The sequence below is a fragment of the Dipodomys merriami genome, unplaced genomic scaffold (genome assembly GCF_024711535.1).
Source record: "Dipodomys merriami isolate MVZ:Mamm:240054 unplaced genomic scaffold, mDipMer1.0.p SCAF_1, whole genome shotgun sequence".
In the NCBI taxonomy this organism is placed as follows: Eukaryota; Metazoa; Chordata; class Mammalia; order Rodentia; family Heteromyidae; genus Dipodomys; species Dipodomys merriami.
This window is the reverse complement of record NW_027202270.1, coordinates 64,538,626-64,554,168: the sequence shown is the minus strand read 5'-3', so window position 1 is coordinate 64,554,168 and position 15,543 is coordinate 64,538,626. Positions and strand designations below refer to the sequence as shown.

Here is a 15,543-nt window from a genome sequence, read left to right as displayed (position 1 = left end):
CTTGTTCCTGATCTTAGGAAGAATTTTTTTACTATTTTTACATTAAAAATGAAAATTGTATAGGATTTCTTCCTTAAAATTGAATTAATTTTCTTCTATTCTTAGTATATTGAATGTGTTTACTTATGAAGGAGAGTTACATTTTGTTATGTGATTTTTCTACATTTGTTAAGATTATCAAATGTCATTTTACGTTGTTAATATGGTATAATAATTTATTTTCTTACATGGAGCCAACCTCACATTCCTAATATAAATTCCACTTGTGTATCATGTATCATCCTTTAATTTGCTTCCAGATTCAGTTTTCCAGTGCTTTGTTGTGTCATTGAATTGGTTGTAAGAAATAATTGGCGTGTAATTTTCTTATGATTTCTTAGGGTTTGGTATCAGCATCTACTGGTATCATAGAATGAGTTAGACTGTTTCTTTTCCTTTATGTCTTTTTTAGAGGGAGGAGTGGGAAGTGCTTGAGAATAGTTCCTATTAATTTTTTGATGATATAACTGATTAATAAAGGCATCTGCTCCTGAGCTTTATTTGTAATAGTTTTGATTATTGATTCCTTTTCTTTATGTTTATTATGTATTTTTAGATTTTTCCATTTTTTTCTACAGTTTTATAAATTGAATGTTTTTAGGAATCTTTCCATTTTATATAGGTTATTTTTGGCATACAATTGCTAATAGTATTTAAATTTTTATATAATATCAGTTTAATCACCCTGATTTCATTCCTAATTTTAATAATTTCAATATTTTCTTTATTACTGAACATGCTAGCCAAAGCTTTGTAAATTTTACTTATCATTTCAGAGAACGTGGTTTTATAACCTTCTGGTCATAATTGTGTTATCTCAGCTGTAATGTATTTTATTTTCTCTTGGATTGGGTTTAGTATGTACTTTCCCCCCTAAGATAGAAGATTATGTTACTGATTTGAGATCTTTATTGTTGTAGGTATTTACAAATTTAATTCCCTGCAGCACTACTTCTGCTACATATTTAACTTTGATAAGTTGTTTTTTCATTTTCATTCAACTGAAGATATTAACAAAATTTTTGTTCTCTTGTAACCTGAGAAGCCACTCTGTTTAATTTTAGTCTTAAAAATCTGTTCAGATTTGTTTTATGGCTAAATGTGTGGTATATCTTGGAAAATACTTGGAGTTTACTTTAGAAGTATGTGCATTCTGCTATTTGTACTACAGTCTAGTATAAAGACTTGTTAGGTGTATTTAGTTCATCCTGTTGTTTATGTCTTGCACTTCCTAGAGCCTAATGTTAGTGTAGTGTTTTCTTTCCATTAACAAAAATGAGATGTTGAAGTCTCTAGCTACCATTGTTAAACTATTTTATTCTTCAATTCTGTCAGTTTTTGCTTTATATTTTTTATGTTTCTATTCTTAGACATATATATGTTTATAACCAATGTATCTTCTTGATCAATGAATGCATTTTTATTATGTCCTTTACTCATATAACAATTTTGTTTTAGTGTAGCCTTTACATTGAAAACGTTATTAAAGAGTGCCTAATATAAGATAAAATGCATAACATTTAAAATTTTTAAGCTTACTAAAATAATAATCCAGAATGTCACTTAGTAATAGAATATAAACATTTCATCTTCCTTTGTTGCTCTTTTATTCCCCTGCCTACCTTTTCACAGAAGAAGCTGCTACAGTGAATTTTGTTTAGTCATCCTCTGCCTTTTAGAAAGTTCGTTAAACTATAATAATTCAACTAATTTTTATTTATTTTCATTTATGTAGAGATTCAAACTGTTAAGTCATGCATCATTAAATGATGGAGATATGTTCTAAGAAATGTGACATTAGGCAGTTTTGTTGTAGGAACATAATAGAGTATATAAATGAAAATATCATTAGACAATAGATATCTTGTTAGACCACCTTCATATGTACAGTTTTTAAGTAAACTTTGTTATCTATAACCATTTGTATTTTGTGATTTACATCAATTAGAGTGATTTTTAAGATTCACATCTATTTTAGTATGGTGTATTGATATTTGTAAGTATTCTTTCTTTTTTTTTTTTTTTTTTTTTTTTTGTCTTGTCAGTCATGGGGCTTGACCTCTGGGCCTGGGCACTGTCCCTCAGTTCTTCAGCTCAAAGCAAGCACGCTACCACTTGAGCCACAGGACCACTTCTGGTGTTCTGGTGGTTAAATGGCGATAAGAATCTCACAGACTTTCCTGGCCAGACTGCCTTTGAACCATGATCCTCAGATCTCAGCCTCCTGAGTAGATAGTATTACAGGTGTGAGCCAGGGCACCTGGCTAGTCTATTCTTAGGTATTATTTATTTACCACTTTTACTAATGATGGAAATTTGAATTATTTCAAGTTGTATTTATTGCTTTCATATTGAGTACCATACTGTTTACTTTCTTTTATCATCCATAAGTTTTTCCTGGACTACATGTGAGAATTTTCCCAAGGTTGTACTACCTTCTAAGTAGAGTAGCCATTATTACATGTAGTAACTTATATTTAAATGCTTCTGATTTAAATGAAAACTTAGAAGTTCTTAATTTTTCTTTTAATAGCCACATAAGATAGTGAACAAATTAGACAAACACAGAAATAGAAACTAGTTCAATAGAATGCCTTTCTTCTACCATTATGCTTTTTATTTTTTTAAAAATTTATTTCTTTTTATCTTTGGCAGTCCTGGGGCTTGAATTCAGAGCCTACGCACTGTCCTTGAATTTATTTTGCTCAAGGCTAGCACTCTACCACTTTAGCCAGAGCACCACTTCCTGCTTCTTTTGTTTCTATGGTACTGAGGAATCAAACCCAGGGCTTCAAGCATGCTAAGCAAGTAAGTACTGTACCATTAAGCCACATTCCCAAGCAGCATTATGCTTTTTAAAATGTGCTTTGTTGGGTTGGGAAGGTGGCTTAGTGGTAGAGCTTTTGCCTTGAATGCCTGAGGCCCTGGGTTTGATTCCTCAGCACCACATAAGCAAAAAGACAAAAAGCCGGAAGTGGCGCTGTGGCTCAAGTGGTAGAGCACTAGCCTTGAGCTGAAGAGCTGAGGGACAGCGCCCAGGTCCAGAGTTCAGGCCCCACGAATGGACCCCCCCCCAAAAAAAATGTGCTTTGTAGCTGATCTGTAAATTATCACTGATCTCAAAAAAAAAGTTAAAATTATGATCTTTTAATGTATTTTATTGTAAAACTACAGTACAGATGGGTTACAATTACATGAGTAAGGAAATGAGTATATTTCCTATTGAGCATTGTTACCTCCTCCTTTGTTTTTCCCTTGCCATCCCTTCCCTAGCCACCTTCCCAACTCCCCGCCCCCGCCCCAAGTTGTAAAATTCCTTTTTAACCTAGTGTTTTCTACATCTCATTGTTACAGTGGGTCAACCTGTATCCTTATTTAAGCATTTTGTTATTTTCCTTCCCTTCCCCCAATTAGAAAAATGTATATACAGGGCACCAGAATCAAATACAGTGAAAACATGGTTATACCATGGGGGAAGAACATACAAAAAAAAAAAAGCCCACAAAAATATGGAATGCTTCACAAATTTGCATGTCATCCTTGCACAGGGACTATGCTAATCTCTTTATCATTCCAATTTTAGTGTATGTGCTGCCGAAGCAAGTACAAAAAATTACGATTCTTTAGAAACTTATAAAAAGTTGATGTTGTGCAACATTCAAGCAACCTAATGAATTGGTAATTCATTTTTGTAATTTAGTAATTTAGAATTCTGTTACTCATCTTGATCATTCTTTATGGATACTGATAAGGGAAAGATTTGAAATAAAAATACATGTTTTCACAATGAATAGTTAAAAAAACACTACTCGAATGTATCTTTAGATAGCATTGCAGGATGATGACTTTGTAAGATTAAATTCAGTGTTTTTAAAATCCTCATACTAAGTTCTATTTTCATCTTCAGGATTTGATACTTTTTACTGTGCATCTGTTTTTCCACCTTTTATAATTGTAAACTTCCTGCCACTGCTGTTTATATTGAAGTGTTGGTATGTGGTACCTGTAGAATGTCTTTTTACAATTATATTTTTCATTTCATAAGTTATTAATGAGGTTACATGTCTTAATATGTATATAGTATATTTGTGAGTCTACTATGGATTCTTGGGATTTCTTTATATATTCTACATACTGATACACTGCTGATGTATAATGTATATATTTTTTCCTAGATATATAGATAAGTGTATAGCTAGATAGATGTTTGGTTTGGTATCTTTGAAGAGCAAAAGTTTTAAATTTTTACTAAAAATTATCTTGTAAGCTAGGTACCTGTGGCTCACACCTACAATCCTAGCTACTCAGGAAGCTGAGATCTGAGGATCATGGTTCAAAGCCAGCCAGGGCAGGGAAGTCCATGAGACTCTTATCTCCAATAATCCACTCAGAAACCTGGAAGTGGTGCTGTGACTCAAGTGGTAGAGTGCTCACCTTGAGCTGAAGAGCTGAGGGTCAGTACCCAGGTTTTAGAGTTCAAGCCTCATGACCAAAAAAAATTTTTTTTTCTTGTAGCTTCTTTTTGCTGTTTAAGAAATCCTGTTTATTTTTTTATTTGTTTAAAGTGTGTGTGTGTGTGTGTGTGTGTGTGTGTGTGTGTGTGTGTGTGTGTGTGTGTGTGTGTGTGTGCGCGCGCGCGCATGCGCGTGCGTATGCCAGTAGTGGGGCTTAAAGTAGGCCCTGAAATCTTGCCTGGCTTTTTTTGCTCCACACAATGCTCTACCATTTGAGCCTCAATTTCCACTATTCCACTTCAGGCTTTTTGCTCTTTAATTGCACATAGAGTCTGATGGCCTTTTCTGCCTGGGTTGGCCTTAATCCATCACTTTTTAGCCTCCTGAGTAGCTAGGATTACAGGTGTGGATCCACCAGCACTGGGCTAACTTTTATAGTTTTCTTTCACCTTTAGGTCTTTTACTTTAGTTCTTTGTAGGTTTTTGTTTTCTTATTTTGGTTTGGTATGGTTTTGTTGATACAGCATTTAAAAATTTTTTATTTTATTGTAAAGATGTATAGAGGGGCTACAGATACATGACATTTCTTGTCAAACATTGTTACCCCCTTCTACTCTCCCTTTCCTTCCCTACTCCTCCCACCCCCAAGATGTAAAGTTCTTTTCCAACATAGTATCTTGTGAGTATCATTGTTGCAATGGGTCATCCTGTGTCCTTGTTTCAGCATTATGTTATTCCCTTTCCCCTCTCCAAATTAGATAAATATATATACAAGATGCAGGGTACCAAAATCAAATACAGTGACAACAGAGGATATATGATAGGGGGAAGAACATACAAAAGAAACAAAAAAAGTTCACATAGTACATTAAAAACAACAATGACAAAGAAAAACCTCTTTTGTCCATTTCTTGGGGTTCATTTTGGTTAGCATCATTTTATGTGGTCATATGTACATAGCTTTTGAGCTTTTCTATTCACCTGATAAGATTATCCTAGACGTATACTAATTATTGCAAATAAGGAAAACCATGGGACCTATATTTCTTTGAGTCTGGCTTACTTCTCTTAATATGATTTTTTTCAAGTCTTTCTTTTTATTTTGTGTGTGTGTGTGTATGTATATGTACACACATCACATTTTCTTGATCCATTCATCTACTGAGGGACATATGAGTTGTTTATTGCAGCATTATTCACCATAGCTAAGATATGATACAACATTTTCAACTCAGAGCTACATACTTGCTAGCGAGGCAAGTACTGTACCACTTAAGTCATAGCTCTAGCTCTCTATGCATATTTTTATATAAGGATCTGTATTTTTTTAATATGAAGATATAAAGATATTGTACAGAGGGGTTACAGTTACATGAGTAAGGTAGTGAGTACATTTCCTATCCATCATTGTTTCCTCCTCCTTTGCTTTACCCCTACCATCACTCCATCCCCACCTCCCCAACTCCTCTCTCCATCCTCCCCTCCCAAGTTGTAAAGTTCCTTTTCAACAAAGTATCTTGTACATATCATTGTTACAATGGGCCAACCAGTATCCTTGTTTCAGCATTTTGTTATTTTCCTTCCCCTCCCCAAATTAGAAAAAAAGGTGTATACAAGATGCAGGACACCAGAATCAAATACAGTGAAAACAGGGGTTATATCATGGAGGAAGAACATACAAAAAAAAAAAAAAATTCACATAGTACATTGAAAACAACAGCGACAAAGAAAAAACCTCTTGTGTCCCCATCTTGGGGTTCATTTCACTTCAACCACTTTGGTATGGAGGTTCCTCAAAAGACTATACATAGAGCTCCCCAATGACCCAGCAGTCCCACTTTTGGGCATTTACCCAAACCATCACAAACAAGGCCACACTAAAGCTACCAGAACAACTGCGTTCATCCCAGCATTATTCACCAGAGTGGAGATATGGAACCAACCCCGATGCCCCTCAGTAGATGAATGGATCAAGAAAATGTGGTGTGTGTATGTGTGTATGAATTCTATGCCTCCATCACAAAGAATGACACCGCCCCATTTGTCAGGAAATGGAAAGACTTGGAAAAAACTGTTTTTTGTAGTTGTTGTTTTATTTTTGTGAGAAGATTTTTTAACTTTTGACTTAACTACTTTGGTCATCGTGTTAAGCAGGCTTTTGGGGACCAAATACTTGACGTAAATTAAGGAAGAATTTAACTTACTGTTTTCAGCCCGTGGCTGCTTGTTTTGTTGCTGCTGGGCCCCTTATAAGGTTGAAGATCATAGTGAGAATAACATAGTAGAGCAAAACATCTCAGCTAATAACCAAGTAAAACAGAGCATTCCTCTATGACCTACTTTCTCTTGCTGTGTTCTTATGAAATCTCCATCCCTTCAAAAATAGTACCATCAATAAGGGACCAAGCATTGAACACACGCACCTATGTGGGGCTTTTGACATGCAAGCCATAACAGTCTTTAAAGTACTATTTAGGGCCTTAATTTATTCTTTTTAAAAGTTTTTTTATTATTTTGTTTTTAATATAAAGGTAATGTGCAGAGCAGTTATAATTACATAAGTCAGGTAATGATTACATATCTTTTTACACAATGTCACCCATTTACTCTCTCCAGTTTAGTTTATTTGTTAAATAATGCATTTTAAAAATTCACATTTATTGCCTTGAAGTAAAATCTTCCTATCAGTCTATATGTTCTATGTATAAGTTATTGCATTATACATATATATTTATTGAAAAAATGTACAGAGGGGTTATAGTTACATGAGTAGGGTAATGAGTATGTTTCTTAGCAAGCATTGTTACTTCCTCCTTTGTTTTCCCCCTACCATCACTTCCCTCCCTTCCTCCCCAACTCCTCCTGCCCCCCCTCTCCCTATCTCCCCATTGTAAAGTTTGTTGTCAACATAGTGTCTTGTCAGCTGGGGAGGTGTCTCCTTGGTAGAGCTCTTGCCTTCCATGCACGAGGCCCTAGGTTCGATTCCTTAGTACCACATACACAGAAAAATCCAGAAGTGGCTCTGTGGCTCAAGTGGTAGAGTGCTAGCCTTGAGCAAAAGAGCTGAGGACAGTGCCCAGGACTGGTTCAAGCCTCAGTACTGGCAAAAAAAGAAAAGAAAGAAAAAAGTTTTGTTTGGAGCTCCAGTGACGCAATCAGTTATTGCATTTTATTTGTCACATCTAAAACTATTTACATTTCTTTTGTTTTTGATTCACTCTATGTTTATTTTCTTCTACTTTTTTTATTATGTATTCCATTGACTTTAAATATTTTATTTAGATAGTTTTTCATTAATTTTTAACCTTTTTTTTTTTTTTATCGGTTGTGGAGCTTGAGGTCTGGGCCTGAGCGCTGTCCTTCAGCTCTTCAACTCAAGGCTAGCACTCTACCACTGGAGCCACAACCCCACTTCCGGTTTTCTGGCGTTTAATTGGAGATAAGAGTCTCAGGGACTTTTCTTCCTGGGCTGGCTTTGAACTGTGATTCTCAGATCTCAGCCTCCTGAGTAGCTAGGATTACAGGCGTGAGCCACCAGCACCTGGCTAATTTTCAATCTTTTATCTTTCATTAAATATTTAAGACCATTCACTATCGTCTAAATATTTTATTAGAAATTGAATTACTTTTCTATAACAATTCTCTAATTTTTATTGTGACTTCTTCAGTTACTAATGATTTCTTTTCTTTTCTTTTCTTTTTTTTTGTTGGTCTTTTTTAAGGGGGTGGGGAGCTTGAACTCTGGGCCTGAGCACTTTCCCCAGTTCTTCAGCTCAAGGGTAGTGCTCTATCACTTGAGCCACAGTGCCACTTCTGGTTTTCTGATAAGAGTCTCATGGACTTTGAACCATGATTCTCAGATCTCAGCCTCCTTAGTAGCCTGGCTGGTGAATTCTTTAGGAATGTTTTTTATACTACATCTATGAAGGTATCTTTTTCAAAATTGATTTTAATATATGTGTAAAGGAATTTATACTACATCTATGAAGGTATCTTTTTCAAAATTGATTTTAATATATGTGTAAAGGAATTTGTTGTCATGAAAACCTTATTACTAGTAGAAGGATTGTAATTATTCTTAGTAGAAGGATTGTAATTCTTAGAAATTCACTGAGACTTTCTATTGTTAAATTCAGTATGCTTTTATTATATACGTTACACATCTGCATATGTTATACGTGCTATGAATATTCATTTACTATTCATTATAATACATATAATGAAATCACAATGATTTCATATAAACTATTAAAAACATATAAGCATATATTTATATATATATGTATGTGTGTGTGTGTGTGTGTGTGTGTGTGTGTGTGTATACGTATGCTTTGGGGCTTGTGATTTAATCATATCCAACTCTAGTAATATCAATACCTAGGTATCCCATCTTGAATCCTAAATCCTGGTAGTTACAGAGACTATCCACAGTTTTTTTTTTATTGTTAAATAAAGCAAAACAATAATAAATTTAGATTTAAAAAGCTGTTGTGATATTGCTTCATTACTGCTTTCTAAAGTTTTAGTTTCTGGGAACTGTAATAAATAGTTGAACAAATATTATTTAGGTTTTGATTTTTAAAATCGTCCTTCATTGTGATTGCCATTTAATTCCCAAAGACATTACTGGCAATAGTGGTTCATGGCTATAATCCTAGCTATTCAAGAATCTGAGATGTCAAGATTGTGGTTCAAACAAAGCTAAGCACGAATGTGAGGGCCTGAGTCCAACCCTTCCCCCAATTACACACACACACACACACACACACACACACACACACACACACACACACACACACACACAAACATATACATGAATAATGCTCTTCACCTAGAACTTTTTAATACTCTAAACCACATAAGAAATATTGATCTTAGAGTGCTGTTTGAAGAGAGGAAGGTATACTTCTCAACTCTCTACATATTATTTCAATGCAGACTATCAATGTTTTTTTCTCTTCTTTTTACCCATCTCCACTGTCTACATATGTTTCTACTTTTAAACTCTTGATGAACTTTATTTTCCTATTTCTTCGTTATCCATAGAAACCTTAGAGTAGAAATAGGACCAAAATGTTAAAATTAAATATTCCTTAGAATTGAGAAGAGTCTGGTATATAGCTGGTAAAAATCTTCTCCCATTCTGTGGGCTTGCTAACTATGTCTTTTGCCATGCAGAAACTTTTAACTTTACCATTTTATCTTTCTTTGATTTGTTGTATTTCTGGGTCTTCACCTAGAAAGTTTCAACGTATACTATGAGTACTAGTGTTTCCCTTATCTGTTCCTGTAATAATTGCCTAGGTTTCAATCGTATGTTGAGGTCTTTGATTCATTTTGAATTGATGTTGGTGCAAAGTTATATAAAGTATCTAGTTTTAGTTTCTGCATTTGGATATCCAATTTTGCCAGCACCATTTGTTGAATAGGCACTCTCTCTTCCAGACTGTTTTTTACTTCCTTATTGAATAGTAGATCAGTATATAGTAGATCAGAACTATTCTTGTGCCACTACTGAGCTAGTTTCATTACAATGGCTTTGTAATTTGGTGTTGCTTTGAAATTTGCTATTATTATTCCTGCTATACTGTTCTTCCTGCTATAGATTGCTTTTGCTACCTGGGGTCCTTTGTGATTCAATATGAATTTCTGGATTTTTTTCTCTATTTCATTGAAGAATGTTGTTGGGATTCTGATGGGTATTACATTGAATTTGTAAATCACATTGAGCAGTATTGACATTTTCACAATGTTAATTCTTTGAAGTCAGGAGCATGGAAAGTCTTTCTACTTTCTTAAATCTTCTTCAATTTCCTTTTTTAAAGTTTTTGTTATAGAGGTCCTTCACATTTTTGGTTAGTTTCTAGGGTAATTTTGTGTGTGTGTGTGTGTGTGTGTGTGTGTGTGTGTGTGTGTGTGTGTGTGTGTGTGTGTGTGTGTGTGTGTGTGTGTGTGTGTGTGTGTGTGTGTATTTGAGACTTTTAATAATGGGTTGCTTTCCTGATTTCATTCTATCTTGTCATTGTTGGCAGGTTCGATTTTATACCCTGCTACTTTGCTAAAGTTTTGAATCAGCTCATCAAACAAGGGCCTGATATCCAAAATATACTTAGAGCTCAAAATATTAAATCCTCAAAATATAATCCCTCAAAGAAACAACAACCCAATTAGTAAATGATCTAATGATTTAAAGAGAAACTTTTCAGAAGAAGTAAAAATATAGACTTGAAGAAATGCTTAACACCTCTGACCATAGAAGAAATGCAAACCAAAATAACACTGAGATTCTACCTCACCAAGTTAGAATAGCCCTTATCAAGAAAACTAACAATAAGAGATGCTGGCAAGAATGTGGCCAAAAGTGAGCACAACTGCACTGTTGGCGGGAATGTAAGGTTCTTCAACCACTCTGGAAAGCACCATGGAAGTCCATCAAAAAAACTAAACATAGAACTACTGTATGACCCAGCAATTCCACTCCTGAGCATTTATTCAATACAGTATATTTGGGATATTAGACCTTTGTCTGATGTATAGTTGGTAAAGATCTCCCATTATGTGGACTTTTAATTTAGCTTCTTAGCTATGTCCTTTTTCATGCACTTATCCAATAGAGTATAACAAGGCCACACTAAAGCTACCAGCACAACCATGTTTATCTCAGTGTTATTTACCATAGGCAACATATAGAATCAGCCCAGGTGTCCCTCAATAGATGAATGGATCATGAAAATGTAGTTATATATAAATGGAATTCTCTTATCCGTCAGAAAGGATGATATTTTACCATTTGTAAGGAAATGGAAAGACTTGGAAAAATTAAAGTAAGCCAGACTCAGGGAAACATAGGTTGCATGATTTCCATCACTTGTGGTAGCTAGAATGTGCCTATGAATCTATAAGTAAACTTACTGGGTGGTATGCAAGCAATTGCAAATAAATTAACAAAAATATAATAGACTATGGAGAGCTCAAATAATATAATTCTTTAGAAAGACTTAGTCAAAGCTGAACAAAGTAAGTACCAGGAAATGGGTACTTTCAGGTGGTGGGGTGGCAAAATCCATATATATATATATATATATATATATAGAGAGAGAGAGAGAGAGAGAGAGAGAGAGAGAGAGAGAGAGAGAGAGAGAGAGAGAAGTGAGAAAAATAAGGAAAGGGATGGGTTGAAGATCAAGATGCATTGTGCACTTAGCCACTTTGTTTAATGAAAAAAATCAATCTTAAAAATTAAGAAAAGTGAGATGAGGGGTGCGTAAGAATGTTGAAAGGGGTGATACACTGTATTCATAAACTTCCCTGCTGAATAGCAATTCCTTTGTACAACTACTTAAAGATAATAAAAATATTTTAAAAACTAGAACTGGCCAGGTGCTGGCGGCTTCCACCTGTAATCCTAGCTATTCAGGAGGCTGAGATCTGAAGATTGCAGTTTAAACCCAACCTGACCAGCAAAGCGATGAGATACTCATCTCCAATTGACCACCAGAAAACTGGAAGGGGAGCTATGGCGCAAAGTAGTAGAGCACTAGCCTTAAACACAAAAGCTCAAGGACAGTGCCCAGACTCTTGAGTTCAAGTGCCACAACTAACAAATAAATAAATAAATAAGTAAAAGAAGTTGGAAGTGGAAATGATGTTGAAAAGAAAAAAAAAGTGAGGAGTCAGAATTGAAATGTATCCCATCCCACTATTGCCAATTTGAAGTTTAGTTGTTTTTTCTTTTTGCAGATTTTTTGAAGTATGTTTGATATCATTAAGAAACAAGTTTAAGGGCTGGGAAGATGGCTCAGTGGTAGAGCGCTTGCCTTGCATGCCTGAGGCCCTGGGTTCGATTCCTCAGCACTATATAAGAAAAAAGAAAAAAGCTGGAGGTGGCGCTGTGACTCAAGTGGTAGAGTGCTAGTCTTGAGCTGAAGAGCTGAGGGACAGCACCTAGGCCCAGAGTTCAGGCCCAACGACCAGACCCCCCCCAAAAAAAAAAAAGAAAAGAAAAAAGAAACAAGTTTAAGTTGGGCGCCAGTGGCTCACGCCTGTAATCCTAGCTACTCAGGAGGCTGAGTTCTGAGGATCGCAGTTCAAAGCCAGCAGGAAAGTCCATGAGACTCTTATCTCCAGTAAACCACCAGAAAACTGGAAGTAGCACTGTAGCTCAAGTGATAGAGCCCTAGCCTTGAGCTGAAGAGCTGAGGGACAGAGCCCAGGCCCAGAGTTCAAGCCCCACGACCACCAAAAAAAAAAAAGAAAAGAAACAAGTTTAGGTCACTCATGCAGGTACATGCCCATAATTGCAGCACTTTTGAATCTGAGGTAAGATGTCTCAAGTGCTACTTAGTAAGACAATGTCTCAAAAAAGCCAGGGGAGGGGTTGGGAAGAAAATAAGGAAGCTAATTTAGATCAGGAGTGACATAAAATTTTCTAATAGATGAATTTCTTTTGGTGTTCCATTTGGCTTTAATTTTTGATATAGCACTTGTTTTTTTGTTTTGTATTGTTTTTGGCCATCTTGGGGCTTGAACTCAGGGCCTAGCCACTGTCCCTGAGCTTCTTTTGCTCGAGGCTGGCATTCTACCACTTAAGCCACAACACCACTTCTAGCTTTTTCTGTTTAAGTGGTACTGAGGAATTGAACCCAGGGCTTCACGTATGCTAGGCAAGCACTCTACCACTAAGCCACATTCCCAGCCCTTGATTTTTTTTTAAAGCATTTTTGGTGGGGCTCTTTTTTAATTTATTCCTTAATATTTTGTATTCCCCCTTTTCTTTATTTGCTGTGATTTGTTAAAAATAACAGTATCTTCAGAAACTCTGATTTATCTTCCCATTTATATGCAACTACTCTATGCTAACTATATACTTTCTATTTATATGCTACTACTATATAGTAACTATAAGCATAGTATTTGATATTTTCTTTAAGTATATTTTATTATTTCTGTCTGACCTTAATAAAAGTTTTGCTTAAAGAGTACCTAAGCTAAAAGGGTGCTTGGTGATATCTCAATGTTGTTTTGATTTGCATTTCTTTTATGGCTAGGGATGTTGAACATTTCTTCATGTGTCTATTGGCCATCCTTCTTTCTTCTTCAGAGAAGTTTCTCTCTAAGTCTTTCGCCCACTTATTTATTGGGCAGTTGTTTCTTTGAGGATTTGTTGTTGGGGGGTTTAATTTTTTGAGTTCCAAGTATATTTTAGATATGAGACCCTTGTCCGTTGTATGGCTAGTAAAGATCTTCTCCCAATCCGTGGGCTTTCTATTGATCTTGCTAGCTATGTCATTTGCCCTGCAGAAGCTCTGCAACTTTATGCAATCCCATTGGTCCAACCTTTCTTTGATTTGTTGTGTTTCCGGGTCTCTATTCAGAAAATTTCGGCCTGAGCCAAGGAGACCTAGGGTTTCTCCTATTCCATCCTGTAATGTTTTCAGAGTGTCTGCTTTGAGTTCAAGGTCTTTGATCCATTTGGAGTTGATTCTGGTGCAGGGTGATATATAAGGATCTAGCTTAAGTTTTCTACATGTAATCACCTCACTCCAGTTAGAACGGCAAAAATCAAGAACTCTAACAACAACAGATGCTGGAGGGGATGTGGACAGAAAGGAACCTTACTTCATTGTTGGTGGGAATGTAAACTTGTTCAACCACTTTGGAAAGCAGTATGGAGGTTCCTCAAAAGACTTCACATAGAACTCCCCTATGACCCAGCAATCCCACTTTTGGGCATTTACCCAAATGTTTACAAACAAGACCACACTAAACCTACCAGCACAACTATGTCTATTGCAGCATTATTTACCATAGCTAAGATATGGAACCAACCCAGATGCCCCTCAGTAGATGAGTGGATCAAGAAAATGTGTTATATATACACAATGGAATTCTATGCCTCCATCAGAAAGAATGACATTGCCCCATTTGTTAGGAAATGGAAAGGTTTGGAAAAAATTATATTAAGTGAAGTAAGCCAGGCCCAAAGAAACATAGGTCCCATGGTTTCCCTTATTTGTAATATCTAGTATATGTATGAGTCAAGCGGAAAAGGTCAGATAATGTGATGTCAGGAAAATGAACCCTTAGATGTGTATTTTAATGTTTTTTTCTTTCATGCATGTGTTTCTAACGCATTTATAAGATTATCTCTTTGTTGCTTTGTATATCCCTCCCCCACAGTATAACCCCTGCTTTCACTAAAAAAAAAAATAAAAATAAAAAAATAAAAGTATGCTTGGATTATTTTTGTAAACACTCAAGTGTGTGAGAGACAGTGTGTGTGTGTGTGTGTGTGTGTGTGTGTGTGTGTATTAAACATAGCAATTCAGAAGAACATACTGTCCCCAGTTGTACTTAGTCAAAACTTTCTCTGGCTACTTCAGTCTGTAAATTAAATTGTAATATTGTGGAAGTTTTATGAATGGTACTAGCAGGACAGATGGATAGACAAATACTTCAGCAGGATGAATGGATGAGTGAGCACACAGATGAAAGAAATGCAAATAATTATTTGCAACAAACTTTCTGTGTGTATATCTTTATGATTTTCAGTTAGAGGCACCAATAGAAGAAAGGCTTCTGGAAGGAAAACCCTGGCAAGAATTTGTTAATCATTGTAAAAGTACTTGATCATATGAAAACTCATGTATCCATTTCTACAATTGATTCATTCATCCTAGCATCATTTATATAGTTTAATTTCTTACTTGTCAATGGCTTTTAATCAAAAAATATTTTCACTTGTGTGAAAACTGGTTCTGATGATCATGATACTGTTTATTACTTTGTGTGTATGCACAAATATACTTATTTAATAATAGGAATTTAATGAATATTAAACTATAAACACTAGTATAATTAAAATGTTATTTAATAGTCTCAATTTAAATACTTTTAAAAGTATTTTTCAATTAAGAAATTCCAAAGGAAATTCTTCTAATTCCTAAAGGATTTCTCTAGTGTAGGACCAGGAAGATTTTTTTCTTTCTCACTAGTGAACTGTTTCAGGATGCTTGGAGGCCACTAATGCATAGAACCATACTTTAAAAGT

At 35.3% G+C, this 15,543-nt stretch overlaps 1 protein-coding gene, 1 non-coding gene and 1 pseudogene across 7 annotated transcripts in view; 1 reads left to right on the top strand and 2 right to left on the bottom strand.

Annotated features, from left to right (window-relative positions):
- Nucleotides 1-15,543, top strand: part of Mbd5 (methyl-CpG binding domain protein 5) — a 338,624-nt gene that overhangs the window by 33,202 nt on the left and 289,879 nt on the right. The window lies entirely within an intron of this gene.
- The window catches only part of LOC138836393 (cytochrome c, somatic pseudogene), a 32,597-nt pseudogene that overhangs the window by 10,920 nt on the left and 6,134 nt on the right, over nucleotides 1-15,543 (bottom strand).
- On the bottom strand, nucleotides 3,543-3,646 carry LOC138834780 (U6 spliceosomal RNA). Its single transcript, XR_011374258.1, has one exon. It is a non-coding gene; the product is annotated as a U6 spliceosomal RNA (small nuclear RNA).